Here is a 26,574-nt window from a genome sequence, read left to right on the forward strand (position 1 = left end):
AATGAAAAACTTGGAAAATGCTCCGGTGGATGATTCGCTCATTTAACTGTCAATGAAAAAAGGATTCCGCCTCAGACAGCTCATCCAATCATCATGCAGGAGCCGATAGTCCAGGCCAGCTCACTGTCCCATAGACCCCCAGAGACGCTGAGCGTCCGATGGGCGGGACAAAGCCCAGCATTTATCCAATGATGGTCTAGTTTGGCTGCAGTGGAACAACCTGCTCTACGCTTCCCTATTGAAGTCAGTAGAAGCTGAGCATCTGACTGTGTAAAGCTCTGTGGCGCTGTGGGGATGAATGAGAAGGAAGTTGCGCCGGTTACCTGTGATAAGGAGCTGATTCTGAACAAAAGATGAAGACTTTCTAGCACGTATTTAGTCAATGAAATGTACACACAGCAGCACACATTTCACCACTTTTTTTTTGTGTGGTGACATTTAAGGGGGAGCTGAGCTTCCCTTGCAGTCTTTAATGCAATCGCCACTGACACTAGTATGGCTAACACTCTCAAGTCGGAATTAAATCACCTCATCTCATAGTGACTACTGTACACAGGGGTGAAATTAAAGGCTGTAATTGCTAATATGAAATAACACACACGCACGCATCCACAGCGCAGTACGTGTAACCACATTCAAAGAATGAAGACCAACAGATGGACAGACTACTACAGCACTACAGGATGCCTTACAGTTCATGCATAAAGGCATTCAGCGAAACAACTGCACACACACACACACACACACACACACACACACGCACACACAGTATATAAGAGCAGCAGCGCCTGGCAGCAGAGTGCTTCTTGTCTGTGTGCTCTCCAGAGTCTCACATCTGTCACCCACTTGTGTAAGAGAAGGAAGGGAGGGAGTGTGAGGAGGAGTAGAGCAGGAAACAGAGAGTGAGGGCAGGATGGATGAGGAGATGCTTCATTAGACTCTTACGCAGACTACAGCTCTAATCAGACTGAGAAAGTGAACAGGAAATACATCTGCCTGCAGTATTTTTTTATTCTGTATTTGGATCAGCAGAAAAGCTGAAGCAACCTGTGGATGCTGCAGCAGTTGCAGTGGTTTTGGTGCAGATGCATTGAGAGGGTTAAATGTTGAAGGTCACAGGTTCACATCTCTTTCACAGCCAGCGCTCATCAATGTCTGAATGTCCTTGAGCGCCACACTGCTTGACCTTACACTCTAACCCTGCTGGTGACGTCTGAGATGTGTAGAAATATGCAAATCAAACAGCTCTAAAAGACACCGGTAGTGGGACTGGACACCTCATGGAGAGTGTCTGCTAGAGTGGCATTCCTGCGTTCACCTGCAGCCTGAACCAATGGATGTGTAGATTGCAAGTATTGATGGATGTAAGATGACTAGAGAGAGGAATATAACTGCTGTTGTAGCTATTTTTGTCGATGCAGATAAAAGATACCTCTACGGTATACATTACAAATGATTATTCCAGATGATATAATACATTATCTGTAGTATAATATTCAACAATATAAGGCAGCCACTATATACAAATGCATCATTGTCATCATATTTATGATTGCTAATAGATTTGTATAATATACAGAATTAAAGGTCCCATTTTATGCTTATTTTAAATTTCATACTTGTATTTTGGTTTTCTACTTTAACATGTTTTCATGCTTTAATGTTCTAAAAACTTCTTTTTCATACTGTCTGTCTGTATTCACCCTCGTTCCGTTTTAGCACCTGTCTCTTTAAGAGCCCCTCCTAAAAAGCCCAGTCTGCTCTGATTGGTCAGCGTGTACGGGTCTTTTCTCACCGGCACTCTCTGCATCTCCGCACCACCATTACATCTGGAGAATGACTGTATTGGCACTTTCTACCTTTCTAGTTTTTGATGAAGAGGCATTTATTGTTCATCTTTTATAGTAGAAGTGCTACTGTACTCCGTTACAGTCAGTCGCCATCTGCAATGACGGTGCAGAGACACAGAGAGTGCAGGTGTAGAAGACCAGGAAATGCTGACCAATCAGAGCAAACGTGACTTTTTTTAGGAGGGGGGCTGAAAGAGACGGACAGAGCGTGTGTGTATTCACACTATCAGGCTGTTACAAAAGTTTTGTAACTCCCAGGACTAAACACAGGAAAGTACGAGGTTTAAAGTCAGATGAGAACCATAGTCTGCCTTTGGCAACTAAGGCTACGTTCACACTGCAGGTATTGATGCACAATGCCGATTTATTGCTCAAATCCGATTTTTGGTTTGTCTGTTAACATTACATCTTTAAATGTGGCCTGTCTACGGCTCGCTGTGTGAGCAGCTCACGCTCCTGAAGTGACCCGCATGTACAGTTGATCAATGATGACATCACCACACAATGGTAGTTATGGAAGCGAACATGGCAACGGCAACCGGTATTGTATATAGTCTAGCTTGCGAAGTGTCACCCCAAATACTACTGAGGTCTAACACTTCACTCTCCCTCCACTGGCCGCCGGCTTCACTGCTGTCCTCCATGTTTGTTTGGATTCTGTTCTAGCTCCTGCCTGTGGCACACTTTATTTTCAACCAACTTTATTTGTCATTCATTAACAAAACCATGCAGCGCAGCTCAGAATTACATCAAAGTCACATTAAATGCGACCTGGATCTTCAGATTGAGGTCGCTGTCAAAAAAATCTGATACGTATCTGATTCAGTATCACATTTGAAAGTGGCCTGATTCTGATTTGAAAATGTCAGATTCAATGTGACTTGTGCGGTTCACACTGTCAAAAGCAAATCAGATATGGATCACATATGAGTGAAAAAATCAGATTCAGGTCACTTGGAACTGCAGTGTGAACGTAGCCTAAGTGTAAGGCATGACGATGGTCTTGCCTCCCAACTGAGCCTCAAATCACAATTATCTTGATCATTTTCAAAGTGGTCAAATGGAATCTGCACAAATATGAACATCATCATGTAGTTTGGCTGGTTCATGACTGCAGTGTGCTTGTCTGCGGTTATAGTCTAGGAATAAAGTCTTCACAGCTTGTTGGCTGTTAGTTTGTTCCCATCTTAAGTCGTGTGTAAACATATGTTTTCAGTTTCTCTCTGCCTAACACGGTGTGAAGTCGAGGACTAAAGTATTTGTAATAAAGAAAAAAACAAATGTTGTGTATTAGAGCGCATGGTTAAAAGTATTATTAAGTATTATGTAGCACCTGACACACAACCATAACGACACATGTACATACAAAACACACACACACTAACCTGGAGCAGATGGTGGAGCCAGACCTCACAGTATCAAACTATCCCCACAGCGGCATATGTAAAGAAGACATCACTTTGACTGACACACACACACACACACACACACACACACACACACACACACACACACACACACACACACACACACACACACACACACACACACACACACACACACACACACACACACACACACACACACACACACACACACACACACACACACACACACACACACACACACACACACACACACACACACACTCTTACTCAGTTTGTCCCTGAAGAGAGTTATATTTAAACTGCTGGAGAGGAGTTTTGCTCCCCACAGAGGTCTGTTTAATCTCTTAACATCTCTCTGCTCTAAACCCTAACTGGCCTATTTCTGAATCTTCGGAATCTACACACACACACACACACACAAACACACACGCACGCACCCTTATTTTCCTCCAATTTCCCCTCACGGACCCACAAAACACTAGCCTGGGATAACAGGTTTTCTTGGGATCATGCTTTAACCATAACTGAACCAACACGTTGCCATGCAGGGATGCTGTGAAATGCATGTAGGCATGCAGGAGTGGATCAATTTAAGTAAATGAATCCCTGCAGCATGAATGCTGTTTAGAGGCCCTGTGCTTAACCAAGGCATTTCTCTACACACACAGGATGCCACCCACAGACAGCAAAAAGCCTGGAATGTCAGTTCATGCTTGTTTGCAATCGTTTCACATGGTATTCTTTAAATTACAATTTACCCAACAAAAACTCCATTCATCCATGTTTGTCTTTATAGTAATATATACTGTACAGAGACAGCAAGCCTTTAATATTCACTCTGTAGAATGACACAAAATGCATTTGCAACATTTCTCATGTTACAGTCCCCAATTTAACATTTGAATTGCTCTAACATTCTTTATGACAGACTACCTGCAAAACTAGTTCCCAGTATTTTGTGTTTAGTGCTTAGTGTTATCATGCTAACACTGAACACTGAGATGGTGAACATGGTAGGCACTATGACTGCTAAACATCTGCATGTTAGCTACGGGAGTATGTTAACCTGCTAGTTTAGCATTTAGCAAAAAGCACTACTGTGCCATTTCTGAATAGGGGATTCTCAGTTGATCACCATAGCGATGTTACGTGAAACTGCTGTGACATCCTCTTCAACGTGACGTTTGTTGAATCCTTTCATTGACAACAGAGCAACGTCTGCACTTCATCAATAGTACGGCGTAGTGGAGGAAGCAGTGTAAGACATAGTGTATGAAGAAGTTTCGTGGGCTGCCATTTAAAAAACATCTGGATCGGGGGAAATTAAAAAGAGGTTGCTAGTAAAGGTATCTGACTATTTCAAAATCCTGATAAAGTTAATTTATATCTTGATAACAATATATATCATGATACAGCAATAAACAGTCTATATGACCATATGGTAAAGCCTATTTTAGAGTACCTCTGTATGAATGAAAAACATTTATAATACTTGTTAATCTAAAAAGCAGCCTTTTCTCATTTAATTAAGAACTTAAATATATAATCTGTAAGATTTCCATCTATTTAGTTGTCTATGTTCCTATCTATCAAAGAGTGAGTTAAAACAATGATGACCCACTAATGAAAGCACTTGTTGCAGAGTATTCCAATATCCGTGTCTGTGGCGACTTTCCCCACCCTACATGTAAATAAGCCGCCTTGTAAGTGACGCTGCTGACAGCGGTTGGTCTGCCAGGTGGAGTTCGTCACTAACAGTTATGCCGAGTTCACTTGGAATCGAAAAATCGGGAACTTCAAACTCGTGGGTCAGGCTTGTAGTAAGGGCAGAAGTGTAACAGGAACATGTGTGTGTGTGTGTGTGTGTGTGTGTGTGTGTGTGTGTGTGTGTGTGTGTGTGTGTGTGTGTGTGTGTGTGTGTGTGTGTGTGTGTGTGTGTGTGTGTGTGTGTGGATTTAGTGAGAGTGTAACATATAGGGGACTGACTGGAAGTAGAGAGGTGAATGTGTTTCAATAAAGTTCAATCAATAAAGTTTACAAAAGAGCAAAAAAAAAGTCGACACAGAGCGACTGTAAACGTGACGAGATAGAGGCTCTGAAAGAACAAGCTCGTCCGCAAATATTGATTTTACCCGCACAAAAGGTCACTAGAAACAACGTATCTCAAATCGTACAGATTATGACTAAGTGCAAAATGAAAATACTGTTCAAGGATCAGCATATACATGTAAAGTTTCCTATAGTCTGCACTCAAAAGAGGATTTACGAACTGAACTGTTGAAGTTGTTTCAGCCCTACTTTTCACTGTTGTTTGGATCTTGTCGAGCAACTTAGACGCCCTTCTACAGAGTTGCCATGCTCAGAGCTCCCCGCTTATGAATTTTACTGAGGTGGATAAACAGTGTGTCAGACAGAGGGATATGACGAGCAGTGAGAGGACAGAAGACAGGAGTAAATCATGCTCATGACAACAAGCGAGGAGGAGGGAGTGTGAGCGGACTAAAGGGATGAGATCATTGGTGGTCAGGGAGTGATTGTGGCGAGTAGACGAGTGTACCACCCTGAGAGGGACCAGGTGCTATAGTAAATCACCCTGGAAACGGTCGCTATGGAGACCTTAAAGATACACATGCGCACGGGACAGAGGCAATGACTGGGAGAGTGTGAGCGAGGGATTGAAATGTGTGTGTTTCAAAACGGAGGATGGCGTGAGTTTTTTGAGAGAGAGAGAGAGAGAGAGAGAGAGAGAGAGAGAGACAGAGAGAGAGAGAGAGAGAGAGAGAGAGAGAGAGAGAGAGAGAGAGAGAGAGAGAGAGAGAGAGTGAGAGAGAGAGAGATGTGTTTATAATCTAATCATGGCGGCTGAGAGTGGTACATCCGAGTGACAGCTTAGAGCCACAGCAGGTGGACTGCTCTTTCTCTTCTCCTCTCTCGTCCTGTGTGCTTTCATATTGTAACCTCCTTTATTACTCCTGTGCGTATACATCTGTGCATTGAGGGTAATATACAACGCTTGTAGCTAGAGGCAGCAATAAACAAATCACACAGCGAGGTGAGTGTGTCCTGATGTGTGTGTGAGTGTGAGTGTGTGTGGGGTTATCACATCCGGGCTCTTCCCACAGAGAATTCCCAACTAGAGGGTTTGAATTATTCACAGCTACGATCAGCGCTATAACACGCCTCTTAGCGGAGGTGAAGATACGCTCCACACATCCGTCCATCCTCCCATCTACCTCCCTCCCTCTCTCTCGTTATGACAGTAAACTGCCTTTTTAACCATCCGTCCATCCTACATGTCTCTGAATAGCCTCCTTCAATTTCCTCCTCCCTTATCTCACCGCCCACTCTGCGTTCCTGTCTTTCTTTTCGCTCTCATTCAATCGTTCCCTCCGTTTCTTCCTCGCCTCATTCAATCTCTTTCCTTTTCCATCGTTCTCTCATTCATCTCTTCTCAAATCCCTCCCTTATATTCTATCTCTTTTTAGATCCCTCCATCTAGCCACTCCTCCGCCCCACGCTGCCCTTCCTCCCTTGTTCTCTGTCCACCCTTCGACTCCATCCATCTTCCATTTATGCCTTCCTTCTTTGTTCACCCAAGGGCTGATCCTTCCTCTTCTCGCTGCCTTCTCTCTCTCCTCCTCCTCCTTCCTTCTTCACCCCTGCTGTTATTTGTTTTTCTACCGGTTTCACATTGGTTTTTCTACATCCACGCTCCATCCATCTTTATTCTGGCCGTAGCTCATTTAATGTCTGAATCCGTCCCTGCCTCAGCGGCTGTCACTCTGCGCCTTCATCTTCACCCCCTCTCCCTTTCACCATTTACCCATTTCCTCTTTTTCACTCTCTCCATTTTTACCGAACGGCCGTACAACCTCCACCTCTCTTTGTTTCTCCCTCCATCCACCTCTCTAAATTTATCTCTGCCTCTGTCATAGCCCCCTCATTATGCCTTCTCCTCTCCTCCTCTACACTCCCTCCCTCTTTCCACAGAGGGAGTGCCGTATTCTCTGGGAAATAGGCTCCCCCTTCCCTTCCCTCCGTCCCCCCTGCCATCCCTCCTCGGTCTCTCCATCTCTCTCTTCCTGCGTTTCTTCAGGCACTCTTTCCTCTCCTCCTTTTCCCTCCCCCTCTCACATCATTCAACTCCCTTCCGCTTCCATCCTCTTCGCGCTACCTCCATCTTGATTTCTCCACCCCTCCAACTACCCCCTACCTTTCTTTCCCTCTATTCATTCTAGTGAGATAGCGGGATGCGCTTAGATACACTATATACTGTATATTCTGTACGATATATAACATATATACTGTATATGCACTACTACACTGTGACAGATATGGTGTGGATACGATCGGCACAAGAAAACATTTCACCAGCAGTACTGGTACTTGTACTTGGTACTTGTTGTTTTAAACATACTGTGGGCCTTCAGGAACACATCTGCAGCACAGTTCTGGCTGGTGTATTCGCTCTGGAGAAGGGATATAATGATGAATAAATCCAATTTTCTTGTCCACTTATTGTATTAGAAGGAAACATTCACAAATCAGTGAGAGCACACACACTAACGCTATCTACAGTGCACAACCTGCCCTTACTTGCTTTTGTCTCAGCTGCATTTCTAAGTGCTGCACCTCGAGCTATCTCCATCGCCCCCGACTCTGCCCATCTTTGTATGCCATTAATCTCTCTCCTGCTTTACCTCCTCTGCCTTACCTCTCCCTCTGTAATGCAGGGGAGACAGAGCGAGGGAGAGAAATGTGAAAACAGAGAGAGAGAGAGAGAGTGACCATTATCTAAGCCAGCATCTGCAATAATTCCACAGCAGCCTATTATCCACAATAGAGCCAAAATGGCCTTTGGTAATATGATGAAATCTGCCGTAAAAAGTAGAAATGGGACTAAAAGCGTCAGAGTGTAGAAAAACCTCCATTCCTCAGCTCCTTTATCACATTATTGCATTCTACTCATCTCTCTCCGTCTGCCTCCCTCCCTCCCACATTCGGTGCATTGCTGTGTCTTCCTCCAAATTATCTCCATTTCACTGTTTGTCTCTTTCTCTCTGTTTATTTGGTGATACCCCTCCCTCCATCAATCACACACTCTGCTCCTTTCTATTGCTTTCCTCTCCTCTCACTTTCTGTTTCTGTCTCTTCCTCGCTCACCTCATTTCCGTCTATGTGACTCTCAATGAGAGTCACTTTGTTCTCAAAAAGTAGAAAATGGAAATTCCATTAAACTAAGTGTTGGTCTCAGTCTCTTGCTAATGCAGCTAAAACGCCAACTCACACACACTCTTACACACATGCAGACAGATGTGGATGTGCATGGATGTGACTGTGCTTGCACTGTTACACAAGGGGGGAAAGGACTCTCCAATCAGTAGTGTACCACAAATAGGCGCAGGAAAAACAATTTGCTGTCATTGCTAACAGCTGCTACTGCTGGTGTGTGTGTGAGTGTGTGAGAGAGAAAGTGAGAGAGGGAGGGAGAGGGTGAGAGAGAGAGAGAGAGAGAGAGAGAGAGAGAGAGAGAGAGAGAGAGAGAGAGAGAGACAGAGCGCACCAGGCCCATCTCTCCCTCATTCCTTTTCTCCCCTCCTCCACTGCGTTGTCCCAAGGGAGGTGGAGAGGTGATGTATGGACCCTCTCCTGATCGCACGACTCAGCAGAACAGATGGACAGGGAGAGAGAGAGAGAAAGACAGAGAGAGAGAGAGGTAACAAAAGGGCTTTGCGGTGGTGTGTTTGTGTGTGTGTGTGTGTGTGTCTGTCTGTCTGTCTGTAGGTGTGCGGATGTACGTATGTAGTGTGTGTAGATGGAAGATGCTGAGAGCTAATATATTGTTTCAATAATCTTTACAGCTGGTATCCATATTACAGCGGGGTATCTTCAAACACCATGCTAGCACATTTACTGTGGCTGAAGATGTTCTCCATAGTCTGACAGGGAAAAATATTGATCGGCTTGTGAAGTCACACCTGTTCTAGTAAGCAAGTCTGTTCGAAACAGACTGTGGAAGTGTTCCTGAAGCCCTGAAATCAAAGGCGTTACTCTAAAGGCTCAATTATACTCCCAAACGGGCGCATACACGGACAGCTGCGGACACCACAGATGTGGTGCTCTGCTGATCATACTAGCCGCTTGTTGAGTTGAGTTCCACACACGTGCAGTAGATCGTTATAGACCACTAGTAGCACAGTGGCTGCACGGAAATGTCAGTACAAAGCCCTCTGACAGAACCACAGAAGGTATCATTATCGCTTAATAGTAGGGGTGGGCAAAAAAAAGTATTCATGTAAAAATCACGATTCTTATCTTCTATGATTCCAAATCGAGTCATTACTTCCAAAAATCTATTTTTACAAACTCTTCTCCCGTCTCACCGTGCGCATTTTGCGGCTTCCGTAGATCAGCCTCTTTACACTGTGCCACCGGCCGCCCTGTGTGCCCGTATTCTGACATTTATTGTAAATGCCGTGAAACTGCTCAGAGCGAGGGTCGACACTTTACCGTCGTTCCTTTCACTTGGGGATGAAGTATTACCTTTACTCGAGAACACCACGGTAAATACAAGTCGCCAAATTGCGCCAAAAGTTTTTCAGAACAAAGTGTTACACAACCAGGCCCATATACCAAATAAATATGGAAATAAGATTTATTGCATAATATTTGCAGAACTTTTCACTGTGGAATTTCAGGATAAAAGGTCTTTCAAAATATACAGTACACTAAAATAATATATCGTATTAAAAATTACAAACTGGCAAAATACCAGTTTTGCAGTATCACTAATGTACAGTTTTTTTTTTTGAAATGGCCAGGGATCTGAAAAGTAAGGCAGCTACTAGCCACGTTTATAATTGTATCTATGTTGTATCTTGTCACTGAGAATTGAGATATGCGAAAAAATTGTGCAAATCAAGCATTAATAAATTACCTTTGGGCATAGATTTACAATTGTGTGTTTACATTATTGCAATCAGTTGATAACTTTTTCAAAAAATAAAGTACCTTATCATTTGCCACACTGCCTCACGGAGGACCGGAGTGGATCCTAAAGCACGTACTGATTCAAAAATCGATTTTAAATAGTTGTGAACTGAGAATCATTTTGGATCTAAAATCAATTTTGGATTGAATCGTGAGACACCCAAAGATTCCCACCCCTACTTAGCAGTATCTCTTAAAATTGTATTACGTAAGAATTGAGATACTTTGTTTCTAGCGGCCACTTTGACAGTAAGATGTAGTTTCGGGTGAGCCTCTGGGACCTCATTTCCCAGAATTCCTTTCTATACCGAACAGTGTTGACTGTGTGACATCAGTAGATGCAATGTGATGGCATCATATGCTCCACACTGATAGGAGGTCCGAAGTGACAAGGGGAACTATGTAAATAGCACCGCTTTTGATTTTAGTGCAGGAAAGACCCTACAGACACTCTCTGTAAAGCAGCAAAAACAAGTGCTTCCATCAGCGGGTCATATGCTCAATCACCATTGTTTGAAGTCACTCTTTGATAGATAGTAACTTAATAGAGTTAACTAGATGAAAATCTAACATACTAAAACTCTAACTTACTAGCATTATCTAGTTTTGCGAAGGCTATTTCAATCGATTCCAACCCTATAACCCTGTTGCAGTAGGCATCATTTCAATTACTGTACCACAGTCTTCACAGGTCCTGATTTGAGATTGATCAATGAAACCCAAAGCTGAAATGCAAAAATAAACAAAAACGTTTGAAAAACACATTGATCTAAGGTGGAGCCAGAGTTGGCCATAAAACAGTAAAATTCAGACACTACATTTACTATTTACATTTTGGCCCAAAAAGAAGAATTAAATGGTTCAAACTTCACTTTAGACGATGTGGCAGCATGCTGAGAATACTGTTGTGACCCCCCCAACTTGTTTCCAGTCCAGAAAAGCGTAAGTGACCCTGGATCATTTTGTTGTTTATACCACAACGGTACAAATGGGCTCTAAGTGAATTGGGAAGTTTTTTTTCTGAAGAGGTTTCAACAGTGATTTGTTCAGCTGAGCTCCAATAGTGCTCCCCCTAGACTAACCTTCTATTTCTAAAAGTGTGAAGAAGTGCTTTACAAAAGCAACACGTTACCTGTTAATTTGAGTCTGTTCGGCTGCATGAATGTGCACTTGACACTGAAACCAGGGACCAGTTCTTATTTAAAGCTTAACAACCCATGACTGATGATTTCTTCTATTCTTATCCAACTCTTGCTCAGAGGTATCTTTGTCTCTTCTGCCCCTTCAGGTGTCAGTCTGGTTGAACCATTGTACAGCGTTTTGTTCTCCATGTACAAAACACAACTTTTTTTGCAAACCATTATTATAAAATAGCATCTGTATGTGCATGTGAGACCATTAAAACTTGTGAAAGGCAGTATAGCTCTGGCTCTTTAGCTGCTAAAGGCTCCACTATGTTCCCCAACTAGTTGTTAACTTTATTTGGTGCTGGGCAGGTAGCCTACAGTTGGTAGATCAGTGCTTGTTTTGCTGCAAACAGCTTCCTGCTGCTCACCTGACTCGTCAGATGGTTTATTTCACAGAACCATTTGAGGAGGGCTTATTGGAAACTGATTGGGAAAGGGCAAGCGCTTTCAAAACATACCTGGCAGGTGATTGGATGAGCCATCTGTCTATCAAGCTCTCGCCAAAGTCAATCAAGAGAAGAGAGAAAACATCATTTCCATCGAGAAAAGCTTTCAGTGCCATATTCTCCAGTTCTGATAAAAAGGCTAACCTCTTTAGGAGACGCAATTGTTGTTTTGAACAAGCGGCCGCCTCATGTATTGAAGTCACAATGACTTCTAGCCGAAACACAAATGCATTACTGCGTTACTGACAAGATGGATGACATGTGAAGGCGGTTATCGCGAGAACTTGGCTGCTGTGCAACGTAACCCTACTGTTGGAAATAGGAGATGAGGGTGAACCAAAACAGCACATTTTTGTGACGTAAAAAAACCATTCAGCTAAAAGAGGCTAAATGCTCTGTAGAGGTGAGAGGAACTGGTGATACTGTCCGTGGCTTTGTCACTACTAGCAACCTCCTTGCATTACACATTGATTACAAACATTTACGTTTCAGAAAATGAAACATACACCACCTTAGGCGTATGTGAGCCTGCCTATGATGAATCCAACGGTGTGGTAAGAGCAAAGCATAAAGCATGAGCAGACTGCAGACGCGGATCATCAAAGAGCACCCATCTGTTCATTAATGCGACAAATTCCTTGAAAGTACCTGAGTAGTAAACAGCAGACATTCACTGGCTGACTCCACATTGTGGGGCTCTGGTGGCTGCTAAACCAGAGTAAACCGGAGCGCTTTCAACACAAAAATGAGCCGTAAAGAGTCAATTATCTCGGTTGTGACCGGAGACCCTTCCTCCCGCGGCCTTATCATTTCTTCTAAACAAGAGCAATTGAGGAGTGGTTAAGAGAGAGGGAGAGAACTGAGTGAAGGATGGGTGGCGGAATGACTTGAGAAAGGATGGAGGGAAAGCTGTTGATAAAGGATGGGAGCAAACAGCCACCCTGAGGAGATGAAGAGAGGCGGCAGGAGGAGGGAGGGAGGTAGGGAGGCAGGGATATATAGGGGAAATCATTTTTGAAGGAGTGGACTGTCGGCCAACCTAGAGGGAGAAATAGATGTGTAAACAAACACTGGCTATAGGGACAAACAAGAGTGAGCCGAAGAGAGGGAGAGAAGAGGGAGGTGAAGATGGAAGCAGAGTGGGAGGAAGAAACGGAGTGAGAAAACAAGCTCGACCATGTGTTTAAGTCAACAACAGCAAGAGAAACCTCAATAGCAAAAAAAAGCTGTGGGCGGGAAAACACTCCACGGGGAGAGAGGAGACAGATGTAGAAGAGAAACAGGCACTGTGAGATGTAGAAAGAGACAGAGGGAGGAGAAGGAAAGAGACGTATCGAGAGATTCAGAGAGAGGTGTAGAGAAAGTGAGATATTATGAGGGTGATAGAAAGTAAAGGAATGCAGTCAGTGACAGTGTAGCTCCGTGACTGTACTGACTGTTGACTGTCGACAGCGGGAAGAAGGCAAGGTGGGAGGAAAGGGATGGGGTGATGGAGGGTGGTGGGAATTAAACGACAAGAAGAAAAACTAATTATTCTGTGATTCCGCTAATTAGCTCTGGCTTTACTGACAAGCTCTGCAAGGCAACAGACGTTTACCAAAGGATTCACACTACCCTGATGGCCCGGGTGGGAGGGACCGGAGGGAAAGATAGAGGGAAGACGAGGTGGGGAAAAAAAAGCAGATGAACGGAGATGGACGTAAAGAGAGAAGAAGAGGGAGGGGTGAGGAGGTGTGGGTCTGAAGTCATCTGAAACCACTCCGCTAAGTGACAAAGACGGAAAGAAAGAGAAAAGAGCAAACCCCAGGGGATGAACTTGTGACGTCTGTTTACCCATGCATTGAGCAGCTTTTACATAAACTAACAATTAAAAAGCTTCATTTAGGCTCTTACCGTTGCAGATAATGCAGACACTGGCATGTCAATGAGGGGAAATCATCTGAAAACACTGGCTGGGCTTTAATAATTGCTACTTAGAAAAGACAGATGCAGGGTTTGTGTGTGTGGTACGGGCAAAGGTTGTTTGTTTTCTTCATTTCCCCCGTATGTGAAGTTTGATTTAAAACACAAAATTGAAAATAAAGCATAAAATGATATTTCTTCTCAGAAACTGACATCATTTCATACAACCTATGTTAGGTAGCTACAATGGGTCCATGACTTCACACAGAAGTAGACAAAAGCAGGCATCTCATTTATGGTCGCTGCTTCTACTGATATTGTTAGCTGTAGCTAGCTAATCATAGCTAACTGACATTAAAGGAGACCTAATGTGCACATTTTCAGGCTCAAACTTGTATTTGGGGTTTCTACTAAAACATGTTACATGCTTTAATGTTCAAAAAACACATTCTTAAATTTCTTCATACTGTCTGTCTGAATATACCTGCATTCACCCTCTGAAATGTCTGAAATGCTCTGATGTAGCACTCGTCTCTTTAAGCCTCTGGATAATGCTCAGTCTGCTCTGATTGGTCAGTGTTTCTGGGTCTTCTGCATCTGTCCTCTGCGCCATCTTTGCAGCCGGGGAATGACTGTAACAAAACTGTAGTGTCACTTTCTACCTTTATACAGTATAGTATGCTGTAGATGTGAGATCAAAAGTGTACAGGTCCTGACGGCTCCTTCAAAGTGTGCATTTCTTCAGTGTTTTAATACTTCACAGTATTTATATAGCATCTCCACCTGCTTTATATAAAAAAAGACATGGAAATCTCACTTTTAACTATACGGGACCTTTAACTTCATGCCATAGTCTTCAGAATGTGAACACAGATGTTTCTGCTGGGAAAAGGTAAGGAGATTTATGGCAAGAATTGTATTGATTATTGATTTCATTTATGGAAGAATTTGTGCATACTGTAGGTGCCTTATGTTTGTTCATAGTTCATATAATTACATATGGTTTTATGTTCCTGTGTCTGTGAGAGAAAGAGAAAATATAACTGTAAAAGAGGAAGCGTGTGTGTGTGTGTGTGTGTGTGTGTACTTGTGTCTATGCCGAGAGCTCATTTGCAGTTCCTGTATTTTACTGTGGCTGTGAGGTACGCACGTGCCAGGAACGTGGCACTCGGAGAAGCATTAGTTTACTGATCACATACACACACATTCACACACGCAGGCACGCTGCAGCTAATGGTTACTGGGCAGATCCAAGCACGAGTGAAGAGGGCGAAATGAAAGAGAGGGGTTAAGACGCTGAGTATGGAGGGATTTAGACCTCAAACAGTTAGAGGAAAGAGAGAGAGAGGGGGGGGGAGTAAAAGAGTGCAATGAATGACTCACTGAGCATGTAAGTGTTTAACTGTGCCGTACTGGTGTTAGTGAGTGATAGGGAAACCTACGGGGACTAATGGTGAAGGTAATGCCACCGGTGCGGCAGTAACGTCTCTCTCTCTCTCTTGATTTCACTCGGTTTCTGCTTTTCTGGTTCTCTCTGAGTCTCAGGAGACAGAAGAAGAGAAGAACCTGCTGTAGACGGAAGAAGGGTTATCCCTGCGTCTCATTTCTCTTCTCTGACTTTCTATCCTTCCTCCCGTCCTGTGGCACAAATAGGATGCTTCTTTAACAGATGAGATATCCCAGATTATTGACCCGGTGTATTGATACGTTCCACATTTCTTTGTGTGCATGTATGTGCGTTTGTCCTGGGAGACTAATCTTATGCCTCCAGTTTCTGCTGCAGAGAAATCAATGACAACACAACCCTTAGAAAAGTAATGATGCGATGGTTAGCAAAACGCGTGCGTGTCAGTGTGCACACAGTGTATGTAAGATTATGAGTGTTTATGTGAGCACATCCTCTCCTCCCTGCAACACAGGGGCATAACGGGGAGATAACATGCTCACCTATCTGCTCAGGAGCGACAATGTCTTTCAAACCTGAAGGTGTTCATTAGTGCTGGCTAATGGCGCCGAGGTGGGCTAATGCGTCAGGGCCTCTCACAGACCAGAGAGGTCCATTTGTGCTGGGGCTGCTGAGATTGATTGGGGGTGGGCGAGAGTGGCATATTGTAGCGTCATTAGCCTTGCTCATTGACCATATGGAGATCAATACTTAGAGCGGCCCGAGGACAGTGAGAAACACACGCACGCACACACACACAAATCACACAAACATTCCTCTATGGGCAAACATGGAGGGAGAGAAATGCACACACTCCACATCCACACGGCAGCCTGTGGTCTCAAAAATGTTAATGATTTGACCATTAGGAGTGAGTCATGAATCAGTGGTAATGGCTACAAGAGAGGGGCTGTATTGATAAATTGTTACGCATGTACAAGCACATATAAATGCACACACATACAAATACACACAAGGTAGCACAGAGAAAAATACAATTAGAGCCACACATTTGCAAAACCCAGAACGTGTCCAAGGGTTGTAAGGGAACAAAGACAAGTCACATTCTGACATCAAGCCATTTAGGACCAATCAGGGTGCAGGTACGACAAACGGCAGACGACAGGTCTATGTTACATTTATTGTGGAAAGTTATACAACATTTATTTTTTCTTATTTCAAACCTTGACAATCGTAAGTCAAAGTTCACGTTACAAACTAACCCTAATGTGAATTTCACCATAAATGTATGTGAATGTCCAACACAAGGCAAACGTTTTTGCTGAAGCAACAGCGTCTCCACGGGAGGAGAGGGTCGTGAGTTTCACAAAATGTTGGATGTCAGTGTGAACGCAGCCTTAGCAGTGAACAGTTGCTAAGGGGGCAACAAAGTGGTTCTTAATGGCCCCACCAGCATGTGACTGTAACATATCTGCAGGAGGTCGAGAGAAATGTTGATCAAAACTTTGCTTTGACGCGTATCAACTGGCCAGAATTCAAACTCTGCCAAAGCAATCTCACCTCAAGGTCCATTTAGAGGTTATTCTGTTCACATAACATGATGCTCACTAAGTGCTCGAAAAAATCCAACAATTCCATCTGACGCCTGCAAAGCTCTGCCAATGAAGATCAGGGGATGAAACTGAAAGCTCCAAAACAGCTACTACAAGGACTTGTGGGGACATTAAACCTTCACTTAGCCTAGCTTAGCATGAAGACTGGAAACAGGTGGAAACTTGGCTCTGTCCAAAGTGAAAGAAATGCAGCTACCAACTCCTCCTGGATGGCAATCTCCCGACTGAGAGCCCAGCACACTCTCTAACTACTTCACACTGTTTCCATGTGTTGTGTGTGTGTGTGATGCACATGCTAGCAAGCTCGTACCCGGCGAAATGGCATCTGTTAACTTTTAAGCCATATCCACACATACAATGTTTCAGCTGGACTCACAGCTATCAAGACAGTGTTTTTGACCAAGAAATATTAGGGCTTGCAGATAAATGGAACTCTATTTTAAATTTTGAGTTTGGCTTCCATCGATCATGAAAACGAGATAATCATGAAAAAAAACATGAATCCATCGCATTCTGTTTCACAATGATGCCTCTCGTTCTGTCCTTTCCTTTACAGTTTAAGTTAAAAATATGTTGAATATAGTTTATCCAAATGTTGAATATGTTTAGGGAGTTTCAGTGGGTTGTAGAAGAACACTATAAAAAATATATAAATATATTTATGAAATACCCATTTCAATTTTTTATTTAAACATTATTTCCTGTATTTATTTATCTAGTTTTTTAACTTTCTCAGTTGAATTATATTATAATTAAGTCATAACCTGTAAGATTTGAGATGCCTTGTTCTAGTGGCCTCTTTGGTGGTAAGATGTAACTGCGGTCGAGCCTGTTCTTTCTCAGCCCTTCATCTTGTCACGTTCACGGTGTTGACTGTACTCTTTTGTTAACTTTATTGAAACGCATTCACCTCTCTACTTCCCATTCGTCCCCTATATGTCCCCCCCCCACACACACATGTTCCTATTACACTTCTGCCCATACTTCAAGCCTGACTCAGAAGTTGGAAGTTCACGATTTCTGATAACAAGTGAACGCAGAATTACTGGCAACGACGAGTTTCACCAGCAGACCAACCTCGGTCAGCATTTCGCCACAGACACGGATATTGGAATACTCTGCAAAAATGCAACAAGTGCTTTCATTAGTGGGTCATATGGTCAATCATCATTGTTTTAACTCACTCTTTGATAGCTAGGAACTTAAAAGACAGTTAACTCGATGAAAATCAGGCAGATTATAATTTTGACGTTCAGTTTTTTAAAATTCACAAATGCACGTTCAAAAAGTTAGTGAGAAATGATTAATATTAAATAGAGATGTGACAAAATATTGCGATATTAAAAATTTACTATATTTCTTATCGAGCTGAAAAGTTGTCTCACAATATCAATACATTAGTAGCTAAAGGATAACAGAGTGACAGATAAGACAGGAACAATAGCCTATGTAAGCACTGTAAGAAGATAGTGCCATCACTATATGCCGTACGTAACATGCAACACGTGGGCCCCCGCAGCTTTCCCAAACATCAGGCTACAAGTTACAGTAACAGTGTCGGCACGTAAGCGCTCTTCCAACCTGACAACCCTGAAGCCTCCGTGTGTGATGAGTTGGGAGGACGGTTTAACCTGGATAACCTCCCTTCACCAGCTGACTGACAGACATTTAATAAACCAAAGACGTTTTCATGTAGGCTCCATGGGAAGAAACCAACACTGTTTAACTGATTCATTGACTTAATTTTCCCCGCCCAGTGCAGTGAGTGAGGGGAAGTGACGCACACAGACTGAGCTGATCAGTCGATGTAGATGCACTTCAAAACACATCGGCCTGTACAGCGGGAGAAAACACGGGTGTCAGTCGATATATTTAACAAAATTTAAATGTATCTGTTCAACGCTTCTAAAGTCGCTCTCTCTGTGTGGAGCAGAGACTGTATGTTGATGGTTGGGGGCGAAACTTTTTTAATCAAATATGAAACCAGATTTGACTTAGTTTTGGAAAACATGCAACTAGGTATTAGGAGGTCACAGACAGTCAAATTAATATGACAGCGCAGCAAGGTCAGTATCTATGCCAAGTTTTGGGCAGGCATGACGGAGTTGGAGAATGACAGGAGCGTTTAGGGTCTGTATTCTCAGGTGAGTGTCAGGACATAACACCGGCTATTTCAGTTTCATCTGCAAGGAGGGAGAAAAGGAGGAGCAGGAGGGTAGGAGAAGGAAGAACGGAAACTAAGGCTCTAAATTTAGCCCGATGCGACATTCCAGAGAAGAATAATACTGCTTCCCCCTGCTGCTGCTGCTGCTAGTGGAGGAAGAGAGAGAGAGAGAGAGACAGAGAGAGAGAGAGGCACCAGAGGTGGGACATATGCAGAGACAACGATGATCCCATTTTTACAGGCCGTAAAACACATTCAAAAAAGGACTGAACTTGAGACAATAGTCTACCAACGAGAGTGAAACAATTGTGTGGTATGAAAAGTTTCCACTTGCTTGTGAACGGAAGTTTTCATAGCTTGAGTACTCAGGGAAACTATCATGTGATTCTCTGCTCGTCCTCGTATCCCTGACCTTCTGCAGAGGGAAGGAGGGAGGGAGGGAGGGAGAGAGAGAGAGAGAGAGAGAGAGAGAGAGGGAGAGAGAGAGAGAGAGAGAGAGAGAAAGAGGGGAGGGGAGGAGGATGGTTGAAAGAACAAGGGAGAAGAGGTATTGGAAGAAAAGAGACAGAGAGGGAAGGGAGGGACAGATGAGAGAAAGGGAGTAGAGGATAAGGATGAAAAGATACAAGGTAACAGGAATGAAAACATATACCGCCTCCCTCCCCCGCACCCCACACAGGACATGAGTTGATGGTGTGGTTGTTGCTGAGTATGGCTTATATCTCACATGACCACACGCACAGCTTGGGGTGCGTCACCCACCAGGTAACCGTGTGCTCGTATCAAAACACCTGCTATATGTGTTACACGTGACCGTTGTCGGCGAGTGCGTTTCTGTGAGTAAGCATGCAAACCACCAAAAGTCATCAAATAATCACATAATAATCGTGTCCACTCTCTGAGAACTGAAACGCATCGTCAAAGTGATAGCTGACATCACTGTCCAACAGGGCAAAGCCAAGAAACACAAGCAGTCAGACCCTCAGACGGGAGAGCCAACAGATTGGCCAGGTTATCGGAACCCATTTCTTTGGAGGTAAAACTGAAAATAAGAACCCAATATGTCAGCAACAACCCTTCACTGGACAAGAAAACTGTGGAGCAAGGTCAAAGTAAGAAATTGGTCTGCAAAGTGTGACTGACACTTTGGCTAGTGATTTTCTGTTTGCATGGCTTTGGGGTTTTATCTCAAACTTTGAATGATCTCCTCAGCAAACTCTTGGGAAGAAAGCAAATGGGCACATTCCCTGAAATGTCGAACTATCCCATTAAAGTCCCCCTCCACAGAACTTTATAAGTATGTAAAAAGACTCAGCTATGATTAAGATTTAGTTTAACATGGTTTGACCACATAAAAAGTTTGTTTTTTTCTGAAAAGGGGCTGGAAGCACATCTACATTTTCTCCCTTATTGAGAAATCGTGAATCTGACCTAGCATCCTGCCCACCACCCGTGCTAACATTATGTTGACTGGTGACAGAGCAGCGCGCATTCAGAGGCTGGAAAGATCAGAGAGATTCAGCCGTGGATGTTTGAGCCTCTGACCCAGACTCAGATGAGGAATATGCTGTGCACTAAAATAAGAGAGTAGCAGACCTACCGAATTGTAAGTGTAGTTAGCATCTTTTATCAGTTTCTGTTGTTTGTTAGCTTGTTAGTTTGTAACCGTCCGTGGCTGACAGCTGTGATGACAGTGTGTTTTCTCTCTGTACTGACTGTCCGCTCTGAGCTGGAGGTTTCAGGTTTCTTTGCGGCTATTGATTGGCTTTCGAGGTTGTGACGTGCCAACTATAGCTCGCCTGGCTTACATTTGAATTTAAGGTTTTCTGGAAGTGCACAGACATCTCCCCCTTCAGGATAGCCATGTGAAAACAACTCTCTAGGGACAAACTTTGTCAAGGTCATACGGTTTAAAGGGCATAAACATAAATCACATTTTTGAGTGGACGGGGGGTTTAAAATCTGAACGATTTTCAGTTATTTTAAGCGATGTTGCCTTGTTCCCAAATCTGAACTAACTTTGTGAGTCCAATGTTATGACTGCTGATCGAAACAATGGCCTAACTTACAAAAATAAGACTCAGGTTGGAATAAACTGGACTCATCCTTTCACTGCTGTTCTTGTATTCAAGCACCTTAACTGAGCTGGTGAGGTAGGGAGACAGAAAGATAAAGCAGACCAGTTTTTACTCAACGATAGCGGAGTGTGAAAAAGTAAAAGGGAAAAGAGAGAGTGACAGAAAGAGAGATCGAGCCAGAGGAGTGGGAGGGGGAGGGCAAGTTTGTGCGATTTCAGCAGGAACCGTTTGTGTCGTTCCAGTCTGGGGTGACATGGCAGTGGCAGGCATTAACAAACAATCAGCGCCCAAGAACATCATGAACCGCGGCTCAATTAAAGTCATGTCTCTGCCCACTCGGGGAGCATTCCAGGAACTCCTAAATGGTACAGATTCAGACAATTGAACGGATGATTGAAGGTTTGGTGAAGGTATGATGGGAGAATATGTGTGAGTGTCTGTATTAGTGACCTTTTGTTACATGTAGACAAACAACCCCACCCCACCCCTTCCATCTCTATCTCCATCTCTCTCTCGCTCTCTCAGGGGTAGAGCGACGGCAGGGCCCGCCCACGACGGGGTCAAAGATAGATTTACTTCCCTATCAATTGGACCAGACAGCTGCCTGTCAAAGGGAAGCGAGACAGAAAGAAGGAGAGATGAAAGATGGAAGCACGGGCGAGAGATGGAGGGCTGCGATGGGCAAGGTCATGTTACTATGGAGATTTTACAGCAGCGTGACGTCGCAGATGACTGTTGTGACTATCTGACACAGACGCACACATCAAGGTCTCAAGTCCAGAGAGGGAAAGATGGGAAGAGAAAAAAGGAGGGAGAGAGTGATAGATGAAAACAAGACAGATTTGGTCCTTGCTACAGCAGCAGTGGAGAAAATAGAGAGCTCAGTGTGTGTGCGTGTGTGTGCGTGCGTGCGTGCGTGCGTGTGTGTGTGTGTGTGCTGCTGCAGCCCTCCTCTGCCAGATTACAGAGTGACGTAGTGTTATCATTTCTCTGATAGGAGCTCTGCCACAAGAGGAGGAAGAGGAGGAGGCAGGGGATGGAGGGAGAGGACAGAAAGGGGGAGGGGTGACGAGTCTCATTGCTGGAAAAATGGTCTGATAGCCAAGAAAAGGGGAGGGAGGGAGGGAGGGAGGGAAAAGGAAAAGTGAGGCAGAGAGAGCAGAGATAGAGACATAGTGCCACACAAAGGAACAGAGCTCACACAAAGAGAGAGAAAGAGAGACAGGGAGAGGAAAAAGAGGGCAAAGGAAAGAGAGCAGTTGAAAGTGAAAGAAGAGGAAAAAAGGCAGTGAGCTTGAAAAGAGAGAGTCCTTTGTGTTGCGAGAACAGAGAGTGCAATAGCAAGGCGAAAAGTTAAAAAACAAGCAAGGGAGAAAAAGGGCAGAAGAAGAAAGAAAACGTAGAGGTGACAGAGAGGTGAGACGACGAGAGGGAAAAGAAAGACAGAAAGAAGAAGAAAGAAAAGATGAGGGAGAAGACGCAGTGAGGTGCCCTGAGCGACTGGTGGGTCACAAAAAGTGTGTGCGCGTGTGTGTCTGTGTGTGTGTGCGTGTGTGTGTGTGTCCACATGGCAGCAGCAAGCAACATTTACAAAGAGGCAGCTGCTCCATTAGCTACTGCTATTGTGTCTAATTACATCCTGGTCTCCTTACACACACACAGACACACACAGACACACACACACACACACACACACACACACACACACACACACACACACACACACACACACACACACACACACACACACACACACACACACACACACACACACACACACACACACACACACACACACACACACACACACACACACACACACACACACACACACACACACACGCACACACACACACACAGTCAGCATATGTGCATATAAACACACAATCGCTGTCTCTCCAGCCAACCAAGAAATCCCTACCATGCACGCTAACAAGGAAAGGAACTTTGAGCGACAAAGCCACAGCATGTTTGTGTGTGTGCGCGCGTGCGTACGTGTGTTAATCACAGTGTCATGCACACTCCCTTACAACTCACCCCCACCCCCCTCAACACAAGAAAATAAGGCAGAGAAAAGATCACACACACACACACACACACACACACACACACACACACACACACACACACACACACACACACACACACACACACACACACACACACACACACACACACACACACACACACACACACACACACACACACACACACACACACACACACACACACACATACACACACACACACACACACACACACACACACACCTCCCCCAGCCGTTGAGGAGAGGAGGATCTGAGGCTTTGTGAAATACCAAACATACCAGAGAAGCCACATGAGAGAGAAAAAGGCAGCTTTTGAGGAGCCTCAAAAGACACACACACACACACACACACACACACACACACACACACACACACACACACACACACACACACACACACACACACACACACACACACACACACACACACACACACACACACACACACACACACACACACACACACACACACACACACACACACACACACACACACACACACACACACACACACACACACACACACACACACACACACACAGACTTCCTCCCTAATCAGCTCAGTGGTGTAGCTTTTGGATAAGAAGCACTCCTAAGACTCCTTGACAATGGTGAGACAGGAGAGCTTACATTGTATTAAACCAGACAAACCGTACACAAGCATCCTTCAAGCTAAGCAGCGCTGCTAACCTGCTGTCTGAAAAATACACCGGCGCTGAAAAAAAGAAAAGCCAACAGGTTCAACACAACACTTGGCTGTGCTTTTCCATTAAGTTAAACCAAAAAGGTTTGGCCCCACGATCGTAAAACAAGGAAATCAGGAAGCAAATCAGGGCTGAGCAATAAATCACAGTCATTTAATCACTTACTGACTTATCCGCTGTTGTACAGAATATCTAAGTCATGAAAATCTAGATGGTACAATGTGTACAAACAAGTAAACACTAAATGTGATTCACGACATGATAGCTGGCTACAACAGCTGTCAAGATTATTAGTGCGCCCTGAATCCATACTACACACCAAGTCTTAAGTATGGACTACTACTAATAACCGTAATTTATTACTTATAAACTAGTTAATAAAAAAAATGATGAACTGCAACTTGGAATGTGACGTCACCTAAGACAGCTTTCTTTAGACTTTATATTAACATGATATTAATATGTTAACAAAATATTAACATGTTCAACTGGGAGTGCATCGCCCTGAGGGAAAATAGTATCCACTGACAGCACATGCAAGCTGTCTACTTTGAGCATACACACTGCATATTCACAGCCTTCTTACATTAGTATCTAGTATGGATGTGTGTGTGCATACACGTCGCCGTTTAAATGGCAGTGGTACTTATAAAGCACCTTTCTAGTCTTCACCTTTCTAGGTTGAATGTGACACTACTTGTCACATTCCACCATTCACACAGACATTCACACTGATGGCAGGGGTAGAAAAGTGCCCATCACCTAATCTAATCTAAGCATTCACACATCCATGCACTGCATGGGTACAATCTGGAGTTCAGTCAGTGCATTTACATTCAGTTTAAGAACCTGATTATATTCGGGTTAAGGGCGTACTCCGGTTCCTCAAACGCCATGTAAACACTGTACCCCGGGTAAAATCAGTGTTCTCACACCATAGTTAACAGACCTAGAGAACTCCTTCCCCGATTGTTCGTGCATATAAACAGCCTTCCTGGAGTAATATCGGGTTTCGTGTCTACGCATGCTCCATAGGTTATAATTCCCCTCCCTACTCTGTGGCAGTGGCTTTTGACCTGGAAATAGAATGAACCAGAAAGCAACAGCGCAGAAAACAACGTGGAAAAAAACTATAGAGCGTTACCTTTAAACCGAGGGAGGACGGGGCCATGGCAAGTAACATCACTACCAAGAAGACCCGTTTTTGTCGCAATTCTTCCCAAAAGTCGTCCGCTTGGGATTTTGACAGAGGTGAAACGGAAAATAAAGCCGCATTCCGACCAGCTGTAAGTTGGCAGAGCATTTTCCCATTTAACCCCTTTCATCTATCGAGGGGAACTTCAATTATCCGATTATTCCCTTCACCGGGGAAAGACCATTTTTGGGTTACTGATGTGCATGTAAACGCACTAAGTGTCTTGCTCAAGGTCACTTCGACATGCGGACCCAAGTAGCCGGGGATCGAACCGTCAATCTTTTGAATGGAGGACGACCTGCTCTACCTCTTTGCAAGAATATAAGTATCGATTCATTTCACAACCTTAGCGGACACATACGCAGTTCTCTTTATACTACATTGGGCGTCTGCATGCGGGAACGTGTTTACACGCTTTATCTAGTCCCATAGAGTTCTTTGAGTATCTGCTCACCTCACACTGTCAAATTCTGTGTTTATATATCTAAAATACAAAGTCAACAGTACAAGATGGGGATTGGAAAAGACAGAGAGAGAAGAGAGATGAAGCAGGCAGGTCACCTCGTTGAGCTTGTCATCAGCAAAACCAGACATCGTTCTCTCTCCCTCACACACACACACACACACACACACCCAGCACAGGTTTCTCTCATCTCGCACTGTGGCGGGGAGTGGGAGGAGTTTACCTTATGAGTGACTGCATTACCATTGCTCTGAGGGCACATTGTCCATTACAGCCCATTAGTTTCCTAAATCGCTATTCATTTTCAACGGGGCGCCCTGTGGTCTAATCCCGCCGCGAGGAGGAAATGGGAGGCCATACAGGAGGGAATGAGAGGGATCGGTCATGTCATCACCAAAGAGGCTGACACTGCATTGACGTCAAGCAAAGCAAATGCAACTCCACCACCGCTAACGACAGGTATGAGCTTGGTGAAATACTCACATACTCACACACATTTGCACGCAGTCTTCATCCCCATTTCCATCCCCCACCTTGATTTATGAGCTCAACCTGGGAGATTGCTTTCCACAAGAGAGGGAGAAATATATACCAGCCTTTTGAAAGACACACACACACGCGCACACACAATGTCATAAACCCATGCCTGCCATCCATGTCAAGGTGAAATGGAGTAAGAAAACAAATAGATGTGCTAGTGGCAAACCACTGGTCCGGTGAGCAGCGACTCTGGCATAACTGTCACGCACACACACACACACAAATGATTTATTTTTCTCCATCTACATCCAGCAATCAGCTTGACAATAAAGATGTAGAGGTGTGCAGGCGTGCAGATTGCACCTGACCCACTGATGTCACCTGGTCTGAATAAGATTATGATTCCGTTTTCATGCTATGCTTCTCGTACTGTTGCTCAAAACTCCACCTCCATGAGCTGTGAATCAAAAACTGACAACAGAGACTTTTACCTATTTAAGGGTAAGAGCTGCAGCCAACCACAGTTCCCAAATTCTTGAAAAGCATTCTGGGAAAAATTCCTGCAGTGGAAAAAAAAAAAGCTCATTTAAATCACAGTGGCAGGCAGGTATGTTACCTAACCTGCTCCTTTAAACCCCCCACATGAAAGAAGAATGCTCCTG

General features: G+C 44.0%; 1 protein-coding gene across 1 annotated transcript in view; it reads right to left on the reverse strand.

The window, feature by feature from the left end:
* The window catches only part of maml3 (mastermind-like transcriptional coactivator 3), a 121,626-nt gene that overhangs the window by 12,270 nt on the left and 82,782 nt on the right, over positions 1–26,574 (reverse strand). The gene's annotated exons all lie outside the window — the stretch shown is intronic.

Source organism: Echiichthys vipera (genome assembly GCF_963691815.1).
Source record: "Echiichthys vipera genome assembly, chromosome: 2".
NCBI classification, from domain to species: Eukaryota; Metazoa; Chordata; class Actinopteri; order Perciformes; family Trachinidae; genus Echiichthys; species Echiichthys vipera.